This window comes from Aedes aegypti, chromosome 2 (assembly GCF_002204515.2).
Source record: "Aedes aegypti strain LVP_AGWG chromosome 2, AaegL5.0 Primary Assembly, whole genome shotgun sequence".
NCBI lineage: Eukaryota > Metazoa > Arthropoda > Insecta > Diptera > Culicidae > Aedes > Aedes aegypti.
In genome coordinates, this window is record NC_035108.1 from 456781629 (window position 1) to 456805935 (window position 24307).

The 24307-nt window shown below is 36.9% G+C and overlaps 1 protein-coding gene and 1 long non-coding RNA gene across 6 annotated transcripts in view; both read left to right on the forward strand.

The window, feature by feature from the left end:
* The window catches only part of LOC5565883 (CUGBP Elav-like family member 2), a 1005294-nt gene that overhangs the window by 690304 nt on the left and 290683 nt on the right, over positions 1 to 24307 (forward strand). The gene's annotated exons all lie outside the window — the stretch shown is intronic.
* LOC110677196 lies at positions 824 to 2177 on the forward strand. The gene is made up of 2 exons (XR_002501014.1): positions 824 to 1745; positions 1802 to 2177. It is a non-coding gene; the product is annotated as an uncharacterized LOC110677196 (long non-coding RNA).

The following is a 24307-nucleotide window of genomic DNA, read 5'->3' on the forward strand; positions in this document are numbered from 1 at the left end:
GAAAAATTTTTCTGTAGCTTTTGTCTTCAATATTAGATTTCTTATAGGTTTCTTTTATCAAAAGGTTTCAACACTATTGAGAGAATTTTTCTTCAGTTACGTACAATAAAAAATATGACACTATCAAGACTTTAGATCACAACACTGGATCGCGTCTAACTTTCTAATAGATGCTATAATAGTTATGAATAATTAACTAAAATATCATGAAAACAAGTTGTTAACCTCATGTGGTACCCTTAACAAAAAATTCAGCAACAAACTGCGGTCCTAAAAAAAATTAACAATGAAAAAAAAAATTTTTTTTTTTCACTCAGTGTCAAATTTGTGAAATATTTGAAATGTCATAACTTTTTTGTTTATTGGCTTACCATCACCAAATTTCTATGGTAGATAGCTAATATAATGGACCGTTTTCCCTCAAAAAATTACGTTGGTATTCCGATAGGGTTTTGAGATATTTGAGTTTTTGTGACAAAAATGATGTTTTTTAATGCAAAAAAAGTTTTTTTACTGTGTGTATTTTTTTTGGGATCTTTATTTAGTTGTCTAACTTTGTTTCTTTAGTTGTCTAACAATCGAACGAACCGTTTTTGCTGTGCAGCTTTTTGAATATTTTTGAACCATTTTCACATACACCGTTTTGAAAAGTTAGTCGTGACTCAACTTGAAAATTTGATATCGGAAAATGACGATTTAGATGGAACTGAAAAACTGTGCAAAGTTTCAGATATTTTTGAAATGGTCGATCAGAATCGACTTGCATGCCTCCGTGGAATCCCTCAAATGTTACAGCACGTCACAAATTTGAACTACGAATCTACAAAGTTGTATAAAACACTGGTTTAATTGATGTTAACATGATATTAAAGATTATTTTCTATCAAACTTTTTAGAGATCTAATTCACCAAGCGTGCAAAATAGGACTTCAACTTTCATTCAAGATATTTGGTTAAAATAACGGTCAGCTACACACAGTGTTTTTCTAATGCACGGCAAGATCAAAAAGGGATCTCGCAGAGCCACCGTCAGAGAATCTACACCGAGGGTGGCAAAAGAACCTCAGGGATAGATCCTCAAGAGTTTCGTCAGAAATTAGTCAAAGTTCTTAGTCTCTTTCCAATTTATTATCAACTTTTCAGTAGGTTGATCAATTGGTAACTGAGGATGGAACAGAGTCTTAACGACAAGTGTTCCTAACTACATAACGGTTAATACCTATCCATATACAATGCTACGTGTTTGTTAAGCCTAAAATCCACCTCGAAAAGTGACGACATCACCATATTGGCAAACCACTTCCCGTTAGATTTATACCTCCATTGAAAGGCGCGGAACAATTCAGCCAAAAGATCCACCAGAATAGATTAGAATAGACCATCGATCGACCGGTGTTTCGGAAATACTGTTCCGCTGCAACAAAGGACCCATAAACTGTAGCGCTGGCGAAATCGACGCCGAACGATAAACACTTGCCTTATGATGTGATGATGACGCGATTTGCGAAGTACCTCTACTTAGTAGTCGTGTAGTGTATGGGATTATAATTATTGGTTTCGGTGTCACAGTACTCGGCAGGGTAGTAGAAGTGTTGAGCGGTGCCATTGTATCCAAGACAGTCAGTCGCTTGTTGCAAGATTAGAAAATTTATGATACGATCAGAGTTAGACCACCAAGCAAAAAGAAGGTGTTGACGAACCACGAAGAGGTGAACTCGACGTCATTTTCGTACTGCAGCCCTAAGGTATTGTTCTCCGTCGTCGACAATCGAGGCACTAATCGCTCTTTATTGCTTTCCAGTTCGTTTCGCTTTCGAGATAATAGATTTGGAAATGGCGACGGGTTGCCAACATGGTGCACTGGATGCGTTGCAGTCAGGGATGGTAGCATGTCTTTTTTTAATTGAAAGTCTCCCTGAAATTGGTTGAATTCTTGAAGATAATATAAACGAGAATCCTAGAGGAAGTCCTGGAGAAATCAATGCAAGAATCACTGGATAAAATACTTGGAGAACTAAGGACTTTCTCGAAACAAGTCTGCGATAATCCTTGGGGGTCATTTTTGTGGCCATCCTTAGAAAAATCCCAGATCGAATTCTTGACTGTACTTGAAACGAAATTTTCAGAAAGTCTGTTAATAATCACTAAATAAACTCCTGAAATTTGTATTTCCTTGATTCCCGTTTGGTCTTTAATTGGTCTCTTTTTTCAGGCATGAGGTCCCTGAAGACATTCAGTCGCTACCAGCCCTGTTGCAGTTTTCCAACCTGGCCGGCAAGTGTCGATTTCCCGGACCACTACAGATATGAATTATGACTTAATTAGCGGTTCGATTTCAGCATTCGCTGCAGCTAATTAGTCATGATGGGATTTCGCAAGGCGGGAAACACAATTCAGAATAGTTGACCTTGATGTCAGAGGCTGGATGCTGCCTAGGAAAGAGATTTGCGTGTTATCGCTGCGAGAATTCCGAGTTCCGCGCTTAATTGTGGCTGATTGAGATGAACGATTGCACTGCGGCAACGGGTTTTGCATAATCAATTGCGCCCAGGGGCGACTCGGAGCAATATTTCAAGTGGAATAGAGACACGTACACTCGAAATGATGTTGTTGTTCAACGAAGCTACTGGAGATATCATCTCCGCCAGCAGTTTGTTGTCGCAACAGGTAGACAAATCTGTTGACCGCAAAGAATCACTGCGCTGGTATCGTTCCAAATCTTGATTTTACTCTGTCTTTGGTGCTCACTGCAGCAGTGTTTCTCAAATGGTGAATTTCGGCTACAGTCGATGGATTCCATTTCCAAATTCTGAACGAAAGGTTGAGAAGCACTGCCGTAGACGACTGCACCCAAGAGATAAGGTGACACGGGTAGCTTCCCGCTTCGTAGCTTGCCCTTTTCCATCTCCCAATCCACCAACGTCCAACCCACTAGTCGTGATTTTCTTTGCTTTTCCTTTTTGCGACTAGGTGTGTTTGTTGCACTTTTTCCGTCCAGTTCAGCTGGCTGACCGCAATTTAGTCTTTCGGCTTTCGGGGTCGTACTTTCATCTCAGACGACGACGAGGATGCTGCTGATGACGTTGACGATAACACGGCGTGTATACGGTATATAAATTACAAAAAATATGCATTGAAAAATTTCTCACTACATATAAAATCAAAGAGGGAAGAATTGTATCCAGGAATGGCTCCCACAATTCACTCCGTAAGCGATTGTGTTAATAGTGTTAATTGTGTTGATAGGTTTTGCTCTTCCTATTGGAAATTCCAGAAATTCGAATACGATTTGCTTAATTTTAGTAATACGTTCAAATGAACAGAAGAATTTGCTAAATTATTCAGCCAAACCAAACTGAAATTTTAGCAAAAGTCCTGAAAATTAAAAAAAAAAGTTAAATGTCACAGTCTTAATAAATTTAGGATACGTTTGGTCAATGTTCAGGCTTTTTTATGTAATGAATATGGCTAATATTGACCTTCTGTAAGCAGCAGCTGTAGCCATTAGAACAGTGTTCCTCAACCTGACTAATTATGCGAGAAACCATGGTGTCCTCAGAATTTGCCGATGGACGCAATGCGATTTTTTTCAGGGTCTACTACCTGGAAAACCTAGAATTCTCAAGGAATTTCGATAACAACCAAGAAAATTTCTTTGAGGCAGTAAGTCATACTAGAATATGTTCATGACAATGGATTTTCACTCGAAACCCGCCAAAAATTTCGGCTGCGCCGCTATCAAAATGCGCTTTGAGCTGTTCAGTGAGTCAATGAGGATCTTTTCGGGTATGAAATTTTATCGCCTGTCCAAGACATGATTAAATTTTAGGAATCAAATTTTATTTAAAAAACTGAAAAACTGATTTGGGGAAAGCAATCTGGAATAAAAACAACTTTCAATTTAAAACGTCGAAACAATTTATTTATCAATTTTGGGGCTGGTAACAGGTCTCTTTTTAGAGACTTGGTCTTTATTTTAATGCAAGTCTCTATTTTTGATGAAAGGTCTCTGAAGTCTTTATTTTTTAACCAAAATGGTCTCTGAAGTCTCTTTTTTTTCATATCTTGCTTGCAATGAATTCTGATGCCAAATAATATAGGCTCCCGAGAAACTTTCAGAGACTATTACGAGACATTTCAACTAATTGGGTAAAGATCTAATTTTCGCCACCCAAGAAATTTGCACTAATTTTCGCCCCTTTATACAAAAAAGTCTAAATTTGTATGAAGGGGCGAAAACTAAAGCATGGCGAAGATTAATACATCTACCCTTCTTCAAAAATTTAATCTCAGATTTCTCGCGGAAAAGCTTTTGGAATTGTCCTAGTGGTATATCCAAAGATTTCATCTGCAATATTTCCAGGGATTCCTACAGGGATCTCTCCAGACATTTGTCTAGAGATCCTTTACCAATTCTCTTAGATATTCTTCCAGCGATTTTTCAAAGAATATCTTGAGAAATTTCTACATAATTTGCTCTAGGAAATTGTCGAGCACTTCATCGTTACTATCTCCAGTAGTTTGCTCAGGGATTACTTTTTACAAACACTTAAGATTTTTACAGATTGTTTCCATAAAAACCGCAAAAGTCAATTCCAGAGTTTTTGCAAGAAATTGTTTTTTGTCATTTAATGCACGGCAACTCCAAAAGTCAACGAGGGGTTATTCGAGAAAATCTATTAATAACTTTCCAAAGAATTTCTCAAACTCGCTTTTGCCTTTTGCTAACCATAATGATCCGTAGCCACTCTTACTATTAGCTAGCTAGATACATCGTTATCATATACGACGTAGGGAATACTTAGGAACTCTTAGGAAAATGACTAGTAGATTCACTGAGTAGAAATAAGTGGCGACAATCTTATTTTAATATGGTTTTTACATTGCCATAATAAGAAATACCTCTTTTGTAACAGCGGCATAAATAATCTAATTCCAGTTTTATTTTCGCAAAATTTACAAGTAGAAAGTAGGCGTTGTGAAGCATTGCATTTGCCACCGAAAAGTGAATCTTGTAGGAGACTGTAATAGAAGCCTAAGGTAACTTTTTTCTTCAATATTCACTATAAAAATGACTATGGAAAGTAAGACGCTGAGATCGATCATTAGGGTACACTTGCTAGTTTCGAAAAAATGTTGAACAGACAAGGAAAGCTACTTTTTTCTTTAAGGATATATGAACGTAATGACCAATAAATACTTTTAACAACAAAAAATGAAATTAACTAGAACTACTACTAAACAGCCTAATTTTGTTAAGACCTGACGACACTTGACATTTAAGACTCTAATCTTACGTAAAAGACAATAGTAATCAGAATAGCACTTGAATGACAAATTATTCAAAACCATTTCGACTAGACAATATTAGTAATGCACTACTATTTCAAACAAATTCTACACTACTATTTCAAACAAATTCTAATGGAGCTGCTGATTTTCATATTGCTTTTCTCAGAAGCAAGGGAATATGGGTACTTTTCAAAAACTACCACGTCACAATACTAATAAAAACAGTGTTCATGTGGGCGCCATTGCCTAGTCCGTCTGAGTATTGGTCCTGGTAGAGGAGAAACTTGGCAAAAGCCAGACCGAGGGTTCAGCCTTGACAAGTTAAGCTGTCAGGCAGCTCCAACTGAATACCATACAAAAAATAACTTTCCAAAGAATTTCTCAAACTCAACCCTATGTTTCATCATGGAATTCTAGATTTTTTTCAAGAAATTTCTCAAGAATTTCATTGAAGATTTACAACAGCAGTTCTTCCAAACATTTCTCAAAAAAATCTCATGGAACTTACAAAAGTTTCTTTAAGATTCCATACTAAAAAACACTGCAGCATTTTGCCAGAAAATCCTACACATTTTTTTGCTTTTTTTCAATCATCCCAGCAATTTCACTAAAAAAGCTATTCTAAAAATTCCTCAAGGGTCAATGAATTCTTCTAGTAATCGTTATTCATCAAGGATGACTTTAGAACTCACATAATTTCATCAAATTACTTTAAAATTTGCTTTAATTTTCATTTTTGAACATTTTTTCAAATATCTGAAAAAAATCATTCACATTTCCATGGAGAAATGTCTAAAAATTTTCTGGAAGAATATTTGGACAAATTTTCTAAGACTTATTTTAGAAACTTAAAGAATTCCAGTAAGAATTCTTAAAGATATCTATGAGTAATTCTGGAGATATTCTTAGAAACATTCCTAGTTGAAATCTAAAACAAGTTTATGAAGGATAATTTAATAAGAAAAATCTGGAGGCATCTTTGGAGAAACTTCTGGTTGAACTTTTGAAGAAGCCTCAAACGGAAATCTTAGAGGATGCCATATGGAAAACGATGGAAGAATCACTGGATAAAATTCTGGAAAATTAGGGCTTCCTGGAAAAATATCCGAAAGAATCTGTCAAGAAATTCCTGACGAGCTCTGAGTTAATTTCTGTGGTAATCAGGGTTCTGAATTTTCGTATCAATGATGCGAAATCTACGATTTTTCGCAGGTAAGGAGAATGCTTTTTTCGCTTCCTCGCGTGAACATCTTTTATCGCTCACACTAATTTTCCCTGGAGCTATGATGGTGGATAACCGAAAATCACTCCACTCTGTGGATAATTTGATTTTCACTCCATCATATTTTCGTTCACCAACTGCTCCGGAGAATTATCACTATGTGGATAAACAAAAACTAGTGCCGGCGATGGGATTCGAACCTAGAACATTGCTAAAAACAACCGCGATGCGTGCACGCTAACCATGCTACAACATAAACTTGACGAAAGGAGTGGTTAATTTGGTGCATAAAAGCAACTGCTGTTCGTGGCGATGGATACAGGAAAAATTCTCCATGGATCGGAGAAAGAGAAAACAAACTTCTCGCAGCTGCGGAAATGTGCAATTATCTATTTTCGCTTTGTTTTGTGGACGGATAAAATCCCAAGGCAGCTGATCGCTGAAAATTGCTGTGAGGGATAAATCCATTATCGTGAGAGTGAGTGAGAATTCGGAAGCCTGGTGGTAATATTTGGCAAGAACAGGGTTGTGTTTTTGAGGTATCTAAAACAAAATTGTTTAACTAGTTCCTTAGGAAAATTATAGTAGGGATTTCATGTAAAATAATCACTACATGAACTCCTGAAGACATTCAAGTGATGAGCTAGCCTCGGGCTGTAAATCTCTCAAATTAAAAAATCTATCCATCTATCCTAGCCTGAGTAAATCTTCGGAGTAATATCGGAATCTTTGGGCAAATACTCGAAATAATTTCTGATAAAATTCCTTGAGAAAATAATTGAAAAATTTGTCGTAATACAGTTAACTCTCCCTTACTCGATATTTCGTATCTCGATATCGAGTTAGAGAACCATAGTAAAGTTGGTTTTCATGGCTACCTCGATGGTCCCTTGGATCGCAGATACACTGGTTTTGTGTTCTGTAACTCGATTCCTCCCTAACTCGATGGTCCCTTCAATACCGAGTATGGGAGAGTTGACTGTATCTTACGACTTGTAAATTTTATTTAGCATTCTTAAGTATCCAAACAGCCTATAGATACCGTTTGAGCTATCTTCACTGAACGCAGGCCAAAAATGAATTATGAATGGTCTGTTTTCGCACGAGAACGCAGTAATCAATAAACTTAAAGGGTGAAGCATACTGAAGCACTTGAAACTTCCATAAAGTTTAGTAATCAGAGCTCGTACAAGCGAGTCTTATCAATTACAATTCAGTATTTTTATCAAATTGAACTCAGTTAAAAAAAAACAAGCTTTGATATTGTTCCACCTTGAAATGGCTTTTGAATCAAATTATTCTGTGAATAACGTTTTATCTATCTGAAATTAGAGTATTTCTTGAACCTGGAATTGTTTTGTAAAACCGGGAAAAAAAACCTTGGAAACATCAGGAATTTTCATTCATGTTTTTCTTCAAAAGCTGTCAATAAGATTTCGTGAGATCCACTTTCCCGTCAACACCAAGGTCCAAACCTAGTTCTTGGAAACGAATTAACAAGATGAAGAATTTACATTGGGTATGCACACCCTTTTTCAACCACAGACCAAATCTCAGAATTGTGCGACGGGTCAATTTTTATTTATTGAAAGTTCAAACATTGTTGACAAATCGAGCAAGTTTAGTTAGACCGTTGCCCAGGACTCAGTGAGAATTGCATACTAGTATGTGGCTTATTTTTCAAAAGGTTTGAGCCACAAATATTAGCATTTAGAGGTGGCGCAAGCGTTTTGATGGTGAATTTTCAAGTTATAAAAAATGGCCTCCAGCGAAGTCATTATAACTTCGTTATTTTCTAACCAATTTTGAAACTCTTAGCACCATTATCTTCAGAATTAACTTTATGAAAACTTTGTGGAACATCAAATTTATCTGCAAGCAAAACTAATCATAGCTAAAAATAGTTTTCTTCATTTTTTACCTCATTTTACCAAAACAAATCTTTGATTATTCATAACTTCATAAATATTCCATCGACTTCAAATCTTTTTACACATTTTTAAATCAAATTTAGTTGTTATCAATCTGTGTCTACGACATTTTTTTCTAAAAAATAGTTTTGACTTAGTTATTAAAAAAAAAACTACAAAAAAAACTTGTTTTTTTAAAGAAATATTGCATATTTTCTATAGAAATTAACTGTATAGAGCATCTTGCTTTAATAATGAGATGAATAGTGCATTTAATTTTTAACGTATGCAATAATATTTTTGTTTCAAGATTATTTAAAAATTGTTGCATAGTCCTTCCTAGAGGTTGAACAAATGAGAACAACCAGTTTCAGCATTAAATATAATGTTTATCTTGCAAAAATTATAAAAATGACAGTTTTCGTTAAAATATTATGTTTTTGTGCAGTTTTTATTGAATAACTTGGTCAAAACAATTTTCAAGTGAAATATGTTGTATGAACAGTTTGAAAACAATTAAATTAGCTTCAAAAGCATGTTAAAAGATTTAGAATCGGTTGAGTATGTTCGAAGTTATGGTCACACAAAGATAAAATTATTAGTAAAATGAGGACAAATTTGGAGTGAACTACATTTAACTAAATTTTGATTTTATTCAAATTTGGTGTTTTACAAAGTTTTCAGTTTTAAAAATTGGTTGAAAAATAACCTGAAAATTCACCTTCAAGTCGCTTGCGCCACCCCTAAATGTTAATATTTTTGGCTCAATATTTAAAGTTTCTCCATTTATGTGATTTAAATTCAGAAAAGCACACGAATTTTTTGTTTTGAGAACTTTTGAAAAATAAGCCGCAACGTAATTGCATACTCATTATTACTCCCGAATCCTTTTAAAAATCCTGCTCTGGATTTTGTAAGAATGATTTTAAATTTTTCTCGGCAGGACCATTCGAGCATGCTTGTCCATTGTCCATTACTTCACCTCTTAGTATCTGTCCGAAGTTCAGAATCATACTCTGGATCTTGCCTAATAAAAAGGTCCCTTTTCAAATTATAAAATCTGTCAAACTTATAAAAAACGCTACTTAGGAAATTACTGATATTCTTCATATTCCAGGGCTTTGAGGATGTTTTGAAGCCTCTCGAACGAACAAAGTATCCTTTTCAGAAAACCACAAGACTTAAATACTATTAGGAGTCCCACCGCTAAGAAATTATCGAATCCTCGAAATTCCTGATAAACATTCAACGTTTCAATAGGAAAGAATGCAGGAAATTCTGCTTTAGTTTCAATAGGTAATATGACAACGAAAAAAATCTTTTCCTGCGACCAAGATAAAAAAATGACGATTTGCCAAGAAAACTCTTGTTTACACTGGTAGGCAAAATAAAGTGCCCACCTTACCAGTTTTCGAATTTCTCTTATTGATTTGGTTCAAATTAAAGTTAACACATTTAAATCTTTTTTGGTATTTTAGTTTTGATATTCTTTTAAAGTTGCACTTACGAAATTTTGATAAAAAAAAAGAATTTTACTCAAAAAAAAAAAAAAAGAAAATCAATCCGTATTGAAAAAAATAATGTGCTCACTTCCTTCTTGGCCCCAGAAAAGATGATTTAAGAAAAATAAAAAGAAATTTAATAGTTAATGTGTCTTTCTTTGGCCTTAAGGACTTGCTGGAGGCGCTTCGGCACCAGGTGGGGCACTTTGTTTGTCATTTTTTTTTAATGCTAATTGATTTTCTTTTTCCTTGAGTAAAATTCTTTTTTTTTTTCAAAATTTCGCAGTGCAACTTTAAAAGAGTATAAAAAAAAATATCAAAAAAGATTTAAGTGTGTTAAATTGAACCAAATCAATGAGAGAAATTCGAAAATTGGTAAGGTGGGCACTTTATTTTGCCTATCAGTGTACTAACTCAGTGCATTTCCAAATTAAGAAGCAGGTTTTGTCTTAGACAGTGTTGTACCTACCTTGTACCTTATACGTCTACCGGTTGACACCTCGTCTGCAATGCAAACATTTGATTTCGAACCATACAGCGTTGCATGTATCAGTCTAATTGGTTTCGCCGGAAAACCATGTTCAGACCTTATCTGCCACAGCTTATTTCTTTTCATTGAATCGTACGTCGCCTTGAAATCAGTAAACATATGGTGAGTGCAAGCTATATCTAGTCAGTGTTGTAATCAATTATGGTAATCGACGCGTTTTCGTTGACATTCGACCGCCTTTGCCTTCATCATTCACAACAAGAACGGTTTATCGAACATACGAAAGAAAAATGTCAAATGAATGCAGTTGACCACGTTAACGTGAGAATTCGTAATAAGAGCTGCTTTCACTGTATGTGTATCACATTTGCCATAACCAGCAAAATAAATTATTCTTGTTTATGTTCGAACATCTATGAAATGTATGTGAAATGTATGATTTATGAAAATGTCATCGTGTCAGACGACATTCATTCCACAGTTTTAATGTATCTCGATGTTCATTCTACCACTCGTACTGTGTATGAGTGTGAGTTGTGACGGTAACGAATGAGTGTAGACAAATGAATTGACTGTTGATCATGGAAGCGAAATGAACAAAAGAAGATCAAGAAAGATTCCAAGGAATATAAATTTTGGAAAACAGACGATGTAAAAAAACGTGTTATTCCAAAAACCGACGTAAAAAAACTGAGTCAAAACTATTTGTTCCATACAAAACAATGTTCTACATTATGATTCGTATGGTCATGAAATGTCAAATTTTTATACGAGGGACTCTTAGTGTACTTCCACTGAACGAATAAGTGTCCTAAGGCTCATAAAATCTTCAAAATCACAAGACAGTTTTTTTTTCAAATGTATATTTTGCAGTATCAACTTTAATAAGAAATTTAAATTTACGTCGCGCTTGAGGGGAATAAAACTGGCTGTTACTATTATATGTCACATTTCAAAACAATGTACTCTAAGAAGCAAAATTTGAAAATGAAAAAAAACAGGATTCCTCCTTTTTTTTAGGAATGCATCAAAGACCTATATTTTTAAAAAGTATAAAATTAGACAATGCCTTTTTTGTGATAATAATGTCCCACCAGACCCACCGTGATGACGGGAGACGCTCGCAACAGTTGAAACATTATCTGTTGCCCGGTGGTTTGCACTCTTGGATAATGGGGAACAAACGAGACAAATACCCCACACACCCATGCTAACGAAAAAGAGCGAGTGCAGCAACCACGAGAGTCATCTAATCGCGTAATTTCACTCGTAAAGCTGACGGTAATAAAACGAGACGAACGGTTTAAGCTCGCTCGGCTTCTCTCTAAAATAGACTTATACAAAATTGGGCTCTTCTGGACCAATGTACCATGTGTGTCAGTTTCATGCATCCTGAAAAATCGTTTATTTTTTATTTTGGCTTATTTTTGCCAAACTTCGCGATGCATAGGGATGCTTCGTATTGCGGAGCTTTTCAATATGATTATATATGTTTTGCAAAAAGCTGAAATCTCGCTGAATTTTACTAAAGGACCTTTGTAACAATGAGATTCTTTCCTTCTCTCGTTCTTTTTCGATTATAACAGTGCAGTACTAAAGGTTTTGGGTAGTTTTTCACTATAGATCAAAAGTCATTGGCAATGTCTTTTGATCACGTTTCATACAAAAAACGCAACAGAAAAGGTTTATGTGGCAATTATTGATTAAAGAGAAAGCAAACAAAAAGAGCCTCTCAGTGTAAGATAGGCCACGAGTGCACACCCAATGTGTTGACCCGGAAGAGCTCGAATCGAACTCAATTTTGTGTATTTTCGCTTAAGCGTGTTGGTTCACCTTTCAAACGCTACTCGACGCCGAAGGGCGGAAGATGGAGGCGAAAGAGGTAAAGCGCCGTAATTAGTTGCTTACGACGATGACAACACACACCGTTTGCACACTTTCGTGCTATTCCAACCCATACCAACAAACCGTCAACCACAACTCGGCTCGCCTAGGACAAGAAGCAACACTCAGTGTTGAGCTTTGAGGCTTGTCTGTGAAATGGAGATAGCTGGAAAATTGCACTCTCGCCCTCACAGAGGCCAAACCTTCAAACGAAGCCCCGTTAACAGCAAAGGAGCTTGTCTCGGTTGAGATTTAACAGCCCCGGGTTTTGCGGCGATCTTGCGTGCAGCAGCACCATGGGTGACAAATGTAAGAAAGTCATTTCCTCCGTTACCACGCCGCAGAATGTCCGAGAAACTCCGAGTAGGTCTTCGCGGCTGGGTTCGAAGAAATCGATCAATCAACGTCTTTTCTTACGAAGCGTCCGGACAGGAAGCAGCAGCAGCCGTTAGTTTGTTCCGAGTGGGTGTCGGATTATGTGTGTAGTTATCTCGTGATTAGGAGCTTGGACACGTGTTTGGGTTATGGGAAGACGTATGGCTTCGTTTTCGATTTGGTGTGAACCATGAGATCTGAGATGCTGGGATGTGGCTTTTCTTGGCTTTCTGTGGCTTTGGTTTTGGTGGTTGAAGCTTTCTAGACGCATGAGTTCGGAGAAAAGTAGATCTGAAAACGAGAATCGGTAGCGTACGATAGTTTACGTTTTCCGTGAAATTGATTTTGGGGATTATCAATAGTACTATTACAAATACGCGATTTGCTTTGATTTATTCTCTATAAGGAGCTTTCTCTCCTATTCGCTTCAATATATTACAGGGTGTCTACCACCTGAAAATCGTTGTAAACCTGGAAATATCTGGGAATTTTATTAAACCTGTATAAAACCTCGAATTCTCAGGGAATAACAATCAGGGAAATTTATTTGAGGCAGTCTATGTCATGATAGAATATATTCATGACAAAGGGTTTTCACGTCATAACTCATTAAAAAATTTCGGCTGCGCCGCCATCAAGTTGTTCTGTGATAATTTTTTTGGGTTTGAAATTTTATCGAATTCGCGAGTTCAATCATGACTTTTCATGAATTTATTTTATTTATTTATTTTATTTATTTATTTTATTTTATTTTATTTCATGAATGATTTTTGATCAGTAATGGATTCACATATCTTCATGCACGATTTTTAAAATTATTCAAAATTTGAAAAACTGGACAACTGATTTTGAGCAAGTAATCTGGAATACAAACAGCTTTCAATAGGGCAATATTCAAAACTGAAGAGGCAATAGATGGCACTTTTTCAGTGGTAGTAAAAACGAAACCCTGAAGCAAAGAAAGCACAACAGGAGATGAACTAAACACAAAAAGTTATGTATTCACTCTACACTTGATTTTTTTAATCTGCAAGTAATTTACGTTTTTCATTATTTTCCATACGTTGTTGAAAATTTGAGAAATTTGAGAATCCAGCGTAGCGCGATCAGTGGGAGGAATACAAAGAACAGTGTCGTCGCTCGACGGTCAGTGAAAGATGCTGAATGTTCGAAAGGTTGTTGCCTGTACTTTTTGCCGCTGGCGCCAACTGCTAGCGTTTGAGAACGAAATAAACAGTCGTTAACCTATTAATAATGTCTAAACAATTAATTTAGCTACATGATAACTGGCAGCAGGTATCTTTTCATATGCTTGGTCTCTATTTTAATGCATGTCTCTAAATAGTCTAATATTTTGATGACAGGTCTCTAATGTCTAACCAAAATGGCCTCTTAATTTTTTTTCGCATATCTTGTTTGTAGTGAATTCTGATGCAAAAGAGGCTCCAGAGAAACCTTCAGGTCTCTGTTACGAGACTTTTCAATTAATTCTTCAAAAATTGCATCTCTGGGTTCTCGAGGAAAAGCTTCAGGAATTAAACTAGTGATTTTTCCAGAGATTTCATATGGAATACCTTCAGGAACTACTACAGGGAGTGCTCCGGAAATTCTTCTTGAGATTCCTACACCGATTCACCAAGATATTCGTTCAACGATTTTTCAAAGAATATCTTGGGAAATTTCTACAAAATTTATTCCAGGAAATTCAGGAGCACTTCAACGTTACTTAGGTTTATTCTAGGAGTTGCGTGTGGTGAGAATTATCGGTCTTGTATTGCGAGGTGAATATTCTCGGCTCGAGTGAAGTGCTCTTCATTTGATTTACACGGTGAGTCACTTCACTCAAGTCGAGAATTGTTACCTCACTACACGAGACCGATAATTCTGAGCTCACGACATTCGTAGAATAAACCCAACTATCTCCAGTAATTTGCTCAGGGATTATCTTGAAATTTTTTACAAACACTGTCTTAGGACTTCCTTCAGATATTTTTCCACCAATCCTTCAACCGACTTTTCCTGTTGTTACTATAGGAAATCTTTCAAAAATTCTTTACAGAACTTTTTCCAAGATTATCCGCATCTCTGAGTAATTCCTGAACATATCCTTAGAGAAATTCCTAGTTAAAATCTTGGAGAAAAAAAAATGAAGAACAGTTTTTAAGAAATACCTGGAGGCATCTTTGGAGAAACTTCTGGTTGAATTCTTGAAGAAGTTGTAAACGATCTTGAGAAGTGTTGGAGGATGTCCTAGGGAAATCGATGGAAAAATCACAGTATCCTTAGGTCTTCCTTTAAAAATATTTAAAAGAGTCTTTAAGGAAATTCCTCATGATCTCTGTGTTATTTTCTGTGGTTATATTTCACAATAACCAGGTTGTGGTCTTGAGATATCCAAAACAAATTTTGTTGTTGAATTCCATGGGAAATAATCACTATATGAACTCCTGGAGAAATTTCAGAGATGAGCTAGCTTTGGGTTGCAAATATATTAAATAAAGAAATCTATCCTAACCTGAGAAAATCTTTGGAGTAATATCTGAACCTTTGGGCAAATATCTAAATTAATTCCTGATGAAATTCCTTGAGAAAAAACAGAAAAAATATTTTTACATAATCCTCAAAGATAACGTTTCACGGTAACAGATTTCAATAGAATTGTTAAGTTTTTAAGTCCTGGCTCCGTTTCACTTTAAGAATATAATTGTAGTCTAGAGGAAGATCTCGGGGAAATGTTGAATAAAGCTTTCTGAACCACAGATTCTGTCAAAAATAAACATCTTACGTAAACAATCAAGACAAACCGTCTTCCCAATTCTTGAAAATTCTTAGGAAGCTCCTTCATGGAAATTAGAGCTAAGAGTTTAAAGAATTTCTGGCAAGAGCTGCACAAATGTCAGAGACATGAAGGATATCTGTGGAAAATTTTCAAACTTTGTGGAAAAGTTTTGAAACAAAAAAAAAACTGAGAAAATCTGACGAATTTTCGGCGAGAAATTTTGAAATTCTTGTAAGATTTCAATTTGGATTTCTGTAATATCTTTTTAAAATCTCATTATTGGACAGTTCTGCAGATACTTGTAATATGGTAGGCATTTCCTATATTTTTGTTGACTTCTCCAGAAGATCGTTCTTCTTCTTTCTGGCGTTACGTCCCAACTGGGACAAAGCCTGCTTCTCAGATTAGTGTTCTTATGAGCACTTCCACAGTTATTAACTGAGAGCTTTCTTTGCCGATTGACCATTTTTGCATTTGTATATCGTGTGGCAGGTACGAAGATACTCTATGCCCTGGGAATCGAGAAAATTTCCATTACGAAAAGATCCTAGACCAGCGGGATTCGAACCCAGGGCCCTCAGCATGGTCATGCTGAATAGCTGCGCGTTTACCGCTACGGCTATTTGGGCCCCCCAGAAGATCCAGAAGATCGTATAAAATTCATTATGTGATTGGGGCATTATGATCGTTTTCATGAACTTTTTTATTTAAAAAATCAGTTTCAGGGATCCGCAGAATGTTTAAAGAATTTATAAAGGGTCACAGCTTTCGAAAGGTCGGAAACCAGTGCACTGACTTGAAGAATTTTTCGTCAAATGTCTTAGCTTTTAGGTGACGCACTCAAAAACTTTGACTTGACTCTCAACTGACTAATTATTTAATAAAAGTACATTTTTTACTAGTTATGAAACGAAAAAAAAATTGCACATTACAACACTAGTTGTACAATTTTCACATTAAATCACTGAAGACCACAATGAACCAGCATTGGTGCAATCTAAAATTTTCATATCTCATGCAGAAGATTGTGTAGACATCGGAAGGATGGCTCCAGAGGCACGTTCTCCACTTGAGTGATTGAGCTTCATATAAGAGTTTAAGAGTTTAGTTTATGGGCTCCAGTAATGTCTCCAGGTAATCTCCTATAGGCATTTTGCCATTAATTTTCCAATTGATTCGTTTAATCCAGAGTTTCCTCTAAAAAATCTTCCAGGGATTTGTACAACAATTCCACCAGGGTTTCACAACAAATTTGTCCAACTTTTCCTCATGACGTTCCTCCAAATTCTTCTATAGGGATGTTCCCATTTCTCCCAAGGATTTCTTCAACGGACTCTCCCACAGATTGTTAAGTAATTTATCATGTAAATTATTTATACATTTTTCAAAAATTTCTTTTGAACTCTAAAGGAAATATGCTTCAGCAACTAGTTTAATATAATTCCTCAAAAAAAAAAATTAAAAATTGTTTGTACGGTCTTTGCTCACGTAATTGCAGCAGGATATTATTCAGTAAGATATTTTTCTTAAAATTATCTCGTCAATTTACCTAGAGAATCCTCCATAACTCTAAGGGTCCAGATATTCTTACCTACCTTGATACTTTGATGGTTAAAATAGCTTCACGCCATTGGCGGGCGTATTGTAGAGCTCCACGTTGGTCGGACTTGGGTCGCAAGGTCCTCTTCCAATGCGTACAGCCAGCATTGAGTGACCAGCCCACTGAAGTCTACCGTATTTCCCACGCTTAATAATATTCGCATCTTTATACACTTGATACAACTCCTCACCGAGTATGGTCCGCAGCATATTACACTCAAAAACATCGAAGGCTTTCCGGTTTCTCTCTTTCAACGTCCACGCTTCGTGCCCGTAGAGTGCCACCGGAAGAATCAATAATCGAGAAGATTTCGACTGATATGGGAGTATTGGAGCTACTAATTTCGGCGCTGCAGACTTGAGTAATCAAAACGACTGTTTTAGTTTTTTTCTTGACGTTTCGACTTCAATGCGAGTCTTCTTCAGGGGGAGAATTAATGTTTTATACAGGGTGAATTTGGTTTCCGTTTGGTTGCGGGACCTAAGCTGGTTTCAGAGTTTGTAAAAGGCCCTATTCCCAGTCAGTCGCAATTCGTCATTTTACTTCGCGTGAAACGTCATTGTCACATGTCACAGGTGTTTCTAGATCAACCAATTTTTCAACAACACATTCCCATCAAGGACTACCTCAGCATCACTTTAGATATCCTTACAGGATTTTTCCAGGAATTCTATCGATTTTTTTTCAAGAAAAATCCCTTGGCATTTCCCTGGATTTACTCTTTAGAAATCTCAGGATAAATTCTTGACTTTCTTAAGAAATTAGTGAAAGAAGCCCTTTAGAAATTATGCCTTGAAGTATTCTTAATTGTTTTGATTGAAATCTTTTAGAAATTCTTAATGTAAATTGTAAGGACGTCCTTGGAAAATACACTGGATGAATTTATGGAGGAATTTCAGGAAGAAAGCCTGGAATGTTCCGCTAAAAATTGTGGAAAAATCTGTAAGTACAGTATTGGACAAAACATTTGCAACTTTTTCGTTTTTCCATACAAAATGACCAACTTTGATAAGCTAGATTTCAGTTATTTATGTACCGATTTGAATGAAATTTTCACAGAACATCAGATATAACTTGAACTTTAACATATATTTTTGAATAATTTTTCTAATCACGAGTTTATATGTAATAACGGTTTAACTAAAGTGTAATTTTTGACGAAAAATTCAGAACTATTTATCTCAAATTCTGATAGCCTTACACAAAAACTGTCTTCAGCAAACTTGTTCATCTCTTTAAAATCTACAACTTTGCTGAAGATACCATGAAGCTATTCTTTCAATATGTTTAATTATGTCTTTTATAAAAAATCGTCAAAAATTTATGATTGGATGAAATTTGTGATTGGAAAAATCATTTAAAAATATATGTTAAAATTAGTTATGTCTGATGTTCTGCCAAAATTTCATTCAAATCGGTGCATAAATAACTGAGATATAGCTTACCAAAGTTGGCGAAAAAGATACAATTGTTTTGTCCAATACTGTAAATCCTGAAAAATCTCTGGAGGAATCTTTGATATAATTTTAGGAGATTGTAGGATTATTTGAAAAGTTCCTAAGGTAAGTTAAGATAAACTTCTTGAGAAAAATTGCTGATCATGAACCGGTACATAAGTGATGTTTTTCTTCGCTTGCTTTAATATCGCTACTAAATCAAATGAGAACGAATTCTGCAATGCCTGGTTAAGACATTCTGTACGAAAGCCTTGGAGAAAATACTTGAAAAATCACTGCATGAATTCCTGAAGAATTTCCCATATCAGGTCGAATAATATGAGGAATCCTTTTAAAATTATTATAAACAAAAACTCTTGGAATATTCTCTAACTTCTGTCTAGTATCCTTTTGGTTCCAGAATGGTCTTTTTTCAGACAATCGGTCGCTGCCTGCCATGACATTTTAGGAGTATTCTAGTCTAATATCAATTGGCAAAGATAGAACTCAGTTAATAACTGTGGAAGTGCTCATAAGAACACTAAGCTGAGAAGCAAGCTCTGTCCAATTTGGAAAATAATGCCACAAAGAAGAAGAAGAAGTTCTTGAATTGCAAAGAAACCGATTTGCGTAATATTTTCAATTTAAGGATCGACACATATCAGCAGGTCATCGTTTGTCTCTGAGCTGTCACTTCTAATCGTCGTATCAAAATACAATCGAATCGCTATTTAAAAACCTAGCAACTTTAAAAAAATTGACAATCATCATGACTGGCTTGGTATCCCATTTCTAGTAGCTTACATAATTGCGTAGTTATATCGAAATGTGGAAACGACTACGATGTTAGCTCATCCAATTACCGCCATCATTCAAACAGTTATCATCCGTACATCATCGCAGAAAAACATTCCAATAATCATCCGCCTCGATATCTGGTAGATCAATAGCCTGAAATTATCTCTTGTTGAAAACGATTTCCCACAATCCTCCGAAGGGGTCCCAGCTATGACGAAAACACACACTCTTGTAAAACCAACCCAACTATTCTCGTTACCCGCGCAGCCCCGCGTGGATGGTGGTAGATAAGTACGCACATAACTATAGCTTAAGAGGGCCACTTTTTTCCGTATTCACAAGCAGTGGCATCTCCAACTCCATACTCCGTGCAATCTTCAATTGCCCGGGTCTCTCCGTCGTCTGTGTTTCCCATTAAAAGAAGAGACCACGCAGCTTCCTACACGACGGAGCATTCAAAGGGAGTAAAAACAGCGGCGATAAGTATGAAGGTACACATGGCCTCAGAAGCACCGTCGCACGGAGGTTCGGTTTTTCCGGAAAGCTGGCGAAAACATAATTTGCGAACATAATTTTAAGTTGAAGATCAGATATGGTTCTAGGGTCAGTGTTCCCTTAGTGGACAGTCCCCTATAGTCGCACTAGTGGCTTTTTACGGCCGTTTTGCTATGAATCTTTTCAAAATATTTTTTGACATGAAGGTCAGGAGCTATTTATCTAAGTACCATTGATACACAGCTTGATTTTGTTCAAAAAGTGATCGAAATAATTAGTTTTGCTTAAAATTTGAGTTCCCTTGCTCCTATAGTTAACCTATTGTTCCTATAGTAGCACTACTGAGAGAAACTATTTTTTTTTCTATTATACGAAATAATTAATGAATTAAGTTTTCGGAAACGAACCAGCCAACGGCTGAAAGTCTCGATAATAAAGATAATAAAAAAAATGAATTAAGTACTATTTTTACATCCAACGAAAGCTTTTGATCCACACTTTCAAGGAAAAATATAAAAGCTTTGTAAAAATACGGTTTTGATTAGTATTTTGCCAACGCCGTGATGATAGTGCTACTAAAGGAACAGAAATTAGAAATAGTGCTACTATAGGCACATGTATTCCTATAGTGGCACAAGCGATAATAAATGCAAACATATGAGTTTTCGCAGTTTCCATATTTTTCCCACAAAACCAAGATAAAAAGCTTTCAGATGATGTAGAAATAATGACGCTAGCGTTATTTTCCGATTTTATACGAATATTTGTTCTTAGCTATGCGGCTATTGGTACATCGACCCTATTCTATTTAATTCCTTTAGAGTTTGTATCCTCTGACAGATACGTGTAGTTCGACCTCAACTGTAAGACCGTCTTCATTGTCGTGTACTAGACTCGACTAATGCACGACATTGAAGACGACGGCCTTACAGTTGAGGTCGAACTACGCGTATCTTTCAAAGGATGAAAACTATACTAGAATTATATGGTATAGTACCAAAGTCGGTTTTCATAGGTATGTATAGGTATTCCACTAATCAGTTAAAAAATTTATTATAAACATTGAAGTTATTCGAAGAAATCGATGAAAAAAGCAATTTGTTCTTTGAAAATAACAGCAGATTTGTTCTTTGAAAACCAAAAATTAAGTTGTTTAGAATAACTCGTGTTCTAAACCGCTTTTCTTGGCTAGAAATATTTAAAAAAAACGGAATTTTTCCATCATTTTTTAAATCTGGACCACTGAGAGTCGTCGTCGTTCGTTGTCATCTATTACGCTATCCAACCGGTATTCGTCGAGATGATGCTACTTACGGCGCTTATACGTAGGATCCGCACTTGCGGGTGCGTTAGCTCAGGCCGGAGAACGAGTTTGTGCTGTTTGAAAAGTGAAATTGACGCGTAGGGTAATAAACAAATGTGGAATAGTGAAACCGAACCGTCGGCGATCGGTATCCGTATGTTCCGTACGTGCCTTACTCAAAGGTGTCAATTTCGATGCTTGGGATGCTGGTGACTTCGCGTAATCTTTCGAGGTCACCGCCGTTTTTACCCGTATTAGTGACTTAGTGTCTTACATTCGGTATGCTGGTTGGAAAGTATTCAACTAACAATTAACTCTGGTCCCGGCAAATGCCAGTGACAAAACTAGTAGAGTACTGAGTTCTAGTGCGACATAGTTCTATCAAAGTCCGTCATATATATACAACTATTACGCTAATCTCTCTGCATCTGTACCGGCTTTGCAGTATGCGGCCGGTATCCAACGAACCACTTCCAGCCTATCAACCATAATTCATAACTGTCAACGGTCCTCCCCCCGAAAGCCGGGAACCACATTATCCAGCTGGATGACTAGGGCGTGGGATGGTTGGTGACCGAAACGGACGGAAGTGGCCACTAAATGCAAATCGACGTTGCATTACGCTGACATCCGACCAAACCGTCGACGAACGACGACGACGACGATACCGACAATGACAACCGCTGGATTGGCAAATGGCATAACCAAGACAGTCACTAATTCGTTTACTTCCACATTCCCATCGTCGTTGGCAGTCCGTCAGACCGGAGGTGCACCCAAAATGGGAAGAGACGTACATTTTGTCGGAGATACGTTAAATCTGATCGAACTGTGGTCCAGAATGATCGAAAATCTTAGGATGGCCATCGATCCAGGTATTAGACGGCCAGTTCGAGGTGTAGCACTCGAGTTTTCCATTTCATGCTTGCTGGAAGCATCAAAACCTGGATCCACAAGGTCACCTGAATAAAAACCACTTGGACTGTACCATTTTGCATGAGACATCAAAAATTGATCGTTTTCATCCTTTTATGCTGAGCTATTTTAACCGTAGCCACTACCTAAACTAAGCAGGATTAAGCTTGTTGCAATCTCAGCACGAAAAAACAGATAGTTATCTATGAAATGTCGCCAAAGACGAAAAAGCATAGAATACACTGTGAAAACTCATAATGCGCACCCATACGAGTGATATTTATCCAAAAATCCCACATTTATTAAGCTTCAGACTTCAAGAACTCTTCTCGTTTGGGTGCATCGATTTTATCATCCCGTGCGTGATTCCAGTGCCGGGCTTATAAATGTTTTGAACCGCAGAATCGACACAGAACAATTGCATCACTGTCGTCGTTGTGAAGCCAGAGGGGAAGGTAATGCATCACCAAGAAGTACATAGATGCAAGCATAGTTGGATGATTGAGATGACGATGCACCACCATCCGATTATTGCGTTGGCAGAGAGCAACCGCGCCTAGCCCAGAGACGATGATTTATGTCAGCCCCAATAATGGGGAACGAGCAGTGCTCGATTGTGGTCGTTTTGGCGGTTTTGGAAGCTTCTTTCTAAGCTTGCTTCATTACCCATCGCCCATCGGTTCGTGGGTGGTCGTTGATGAACATCGAAGTCCTCCAGGCCCTCCATCATTGTCAGTCGATTGATGATTGGTTTCATTTGATGTCATTCACCGAGTAATTAACTCCTTTCCGATATGAAAGTCATCGTCGGATGGCTTTCGAAACTTTTAACGAACTTTAAGCAAGTGCTGAGTAATGTTTGCTGCGCTCGTCGGAAGTGATTATTGAGTTCCTCATATTCGTTTGGTGTTGATTACTGTGGGTGAGCTCGAGTAAAATAAATACGGAAGCGCATATAGTTAACCTATTTTTAATTTAAGATATTTGTTTGTCGCGGAGAAGACTGCATGCTGTTGACAATGAATGGGTGGGTGCTTATTTACCGAGCAGACTGTGGTTATACACTTGATCGGGGCAAGTCCCACTCTGCCAAAACAAGGCGGAATGCAAATCGGGTAATGAATCACACTATTGATGTTTGTGACACGAATCGAGATATCATTGATGCATGTTGGCGTGTTGTCGCACAGATCGATTTGCATCGATTTAAAACCAGTATTTGTGCCTTTTTGATTGTTATAGTCAGTCAATTTAAGAATATTACGCTTATTCTGATAAGTTGAACTGCTTTGGAAAGATTGAATTGCTAATAGCACATTCTCTCGCGGAATATGGCACCAGTTAACATGACCAACCGAGAGTAATGAAGAATGGTTCACGGATGCATACATTTTCCGATATTTTTTAAGGGGAAAGAACGATATTCGTAATACTCAAATGTCAAGTGAAGGAAAACATTTCTTTTCGTCTGATGCATAGGCAGTCTGCTAACTAAAAGTAAGCCAAAAATGTACTTTATCCCCTATACCTACCTGCATAAACTGATGTGGATGCAGAGGTATATCCGGTCTACAGTAAGTCAGTTTAAAATGCAACATTAAGTCGACCTCCTTCCCCTCATTGTTCTGCATTCCGATGTGGCAGGCGCTAGTGTTGCCTAACAATAGAAGATCACCAGCATTTACACACTGACGGTTTCTGTTAGTTCCTGTTGCAATCAGAGATTTATCAAGTTTATAATGAAAGATATAATCAGACCTGTTACTGGTGTTTTGCATTGCTTAGCAAAATAAAATATTCAGAGAGGAAAAAATCAGAACTAAAAACATTTCAAAACTCATATGTAACCTTTCTAACTTGCTTACTAACTCAAAGTTCATGAAGAGATGTATAACTCAACAGAGGCAATCAATTACGAGTAATAAACCGTTGGCCGCTTTGACCTTTAAGTACATGCATAGCGAAACAGTGTAGGAACAATTCTTTGTACAAAAAAGCAACATCTTCCACGCCGAGAAACGTTGATCTTTGCAGCAGCATATGAACAAATTTTCCCTCCCAGTGGCAATTCCCACGAACAGCGATCAATTCGATACCTTCTCCTCGCAAGAAAACACCCATCCAAACAAAGGTGCATATCGCAAAGGGCCACCTCCAGCAGAGTCCACCAGTCAAACAAAAAAGATGAACTATCCGAAGCGTCTACCCGAAGGCTTCTTCTGCTGATATGTTGTGTATTAGCTCCTCTATCTGTTTGCCTTTCTCCCCAACCGAGTCGCAGCATAAAAATGTGAACAGAAAAAAAA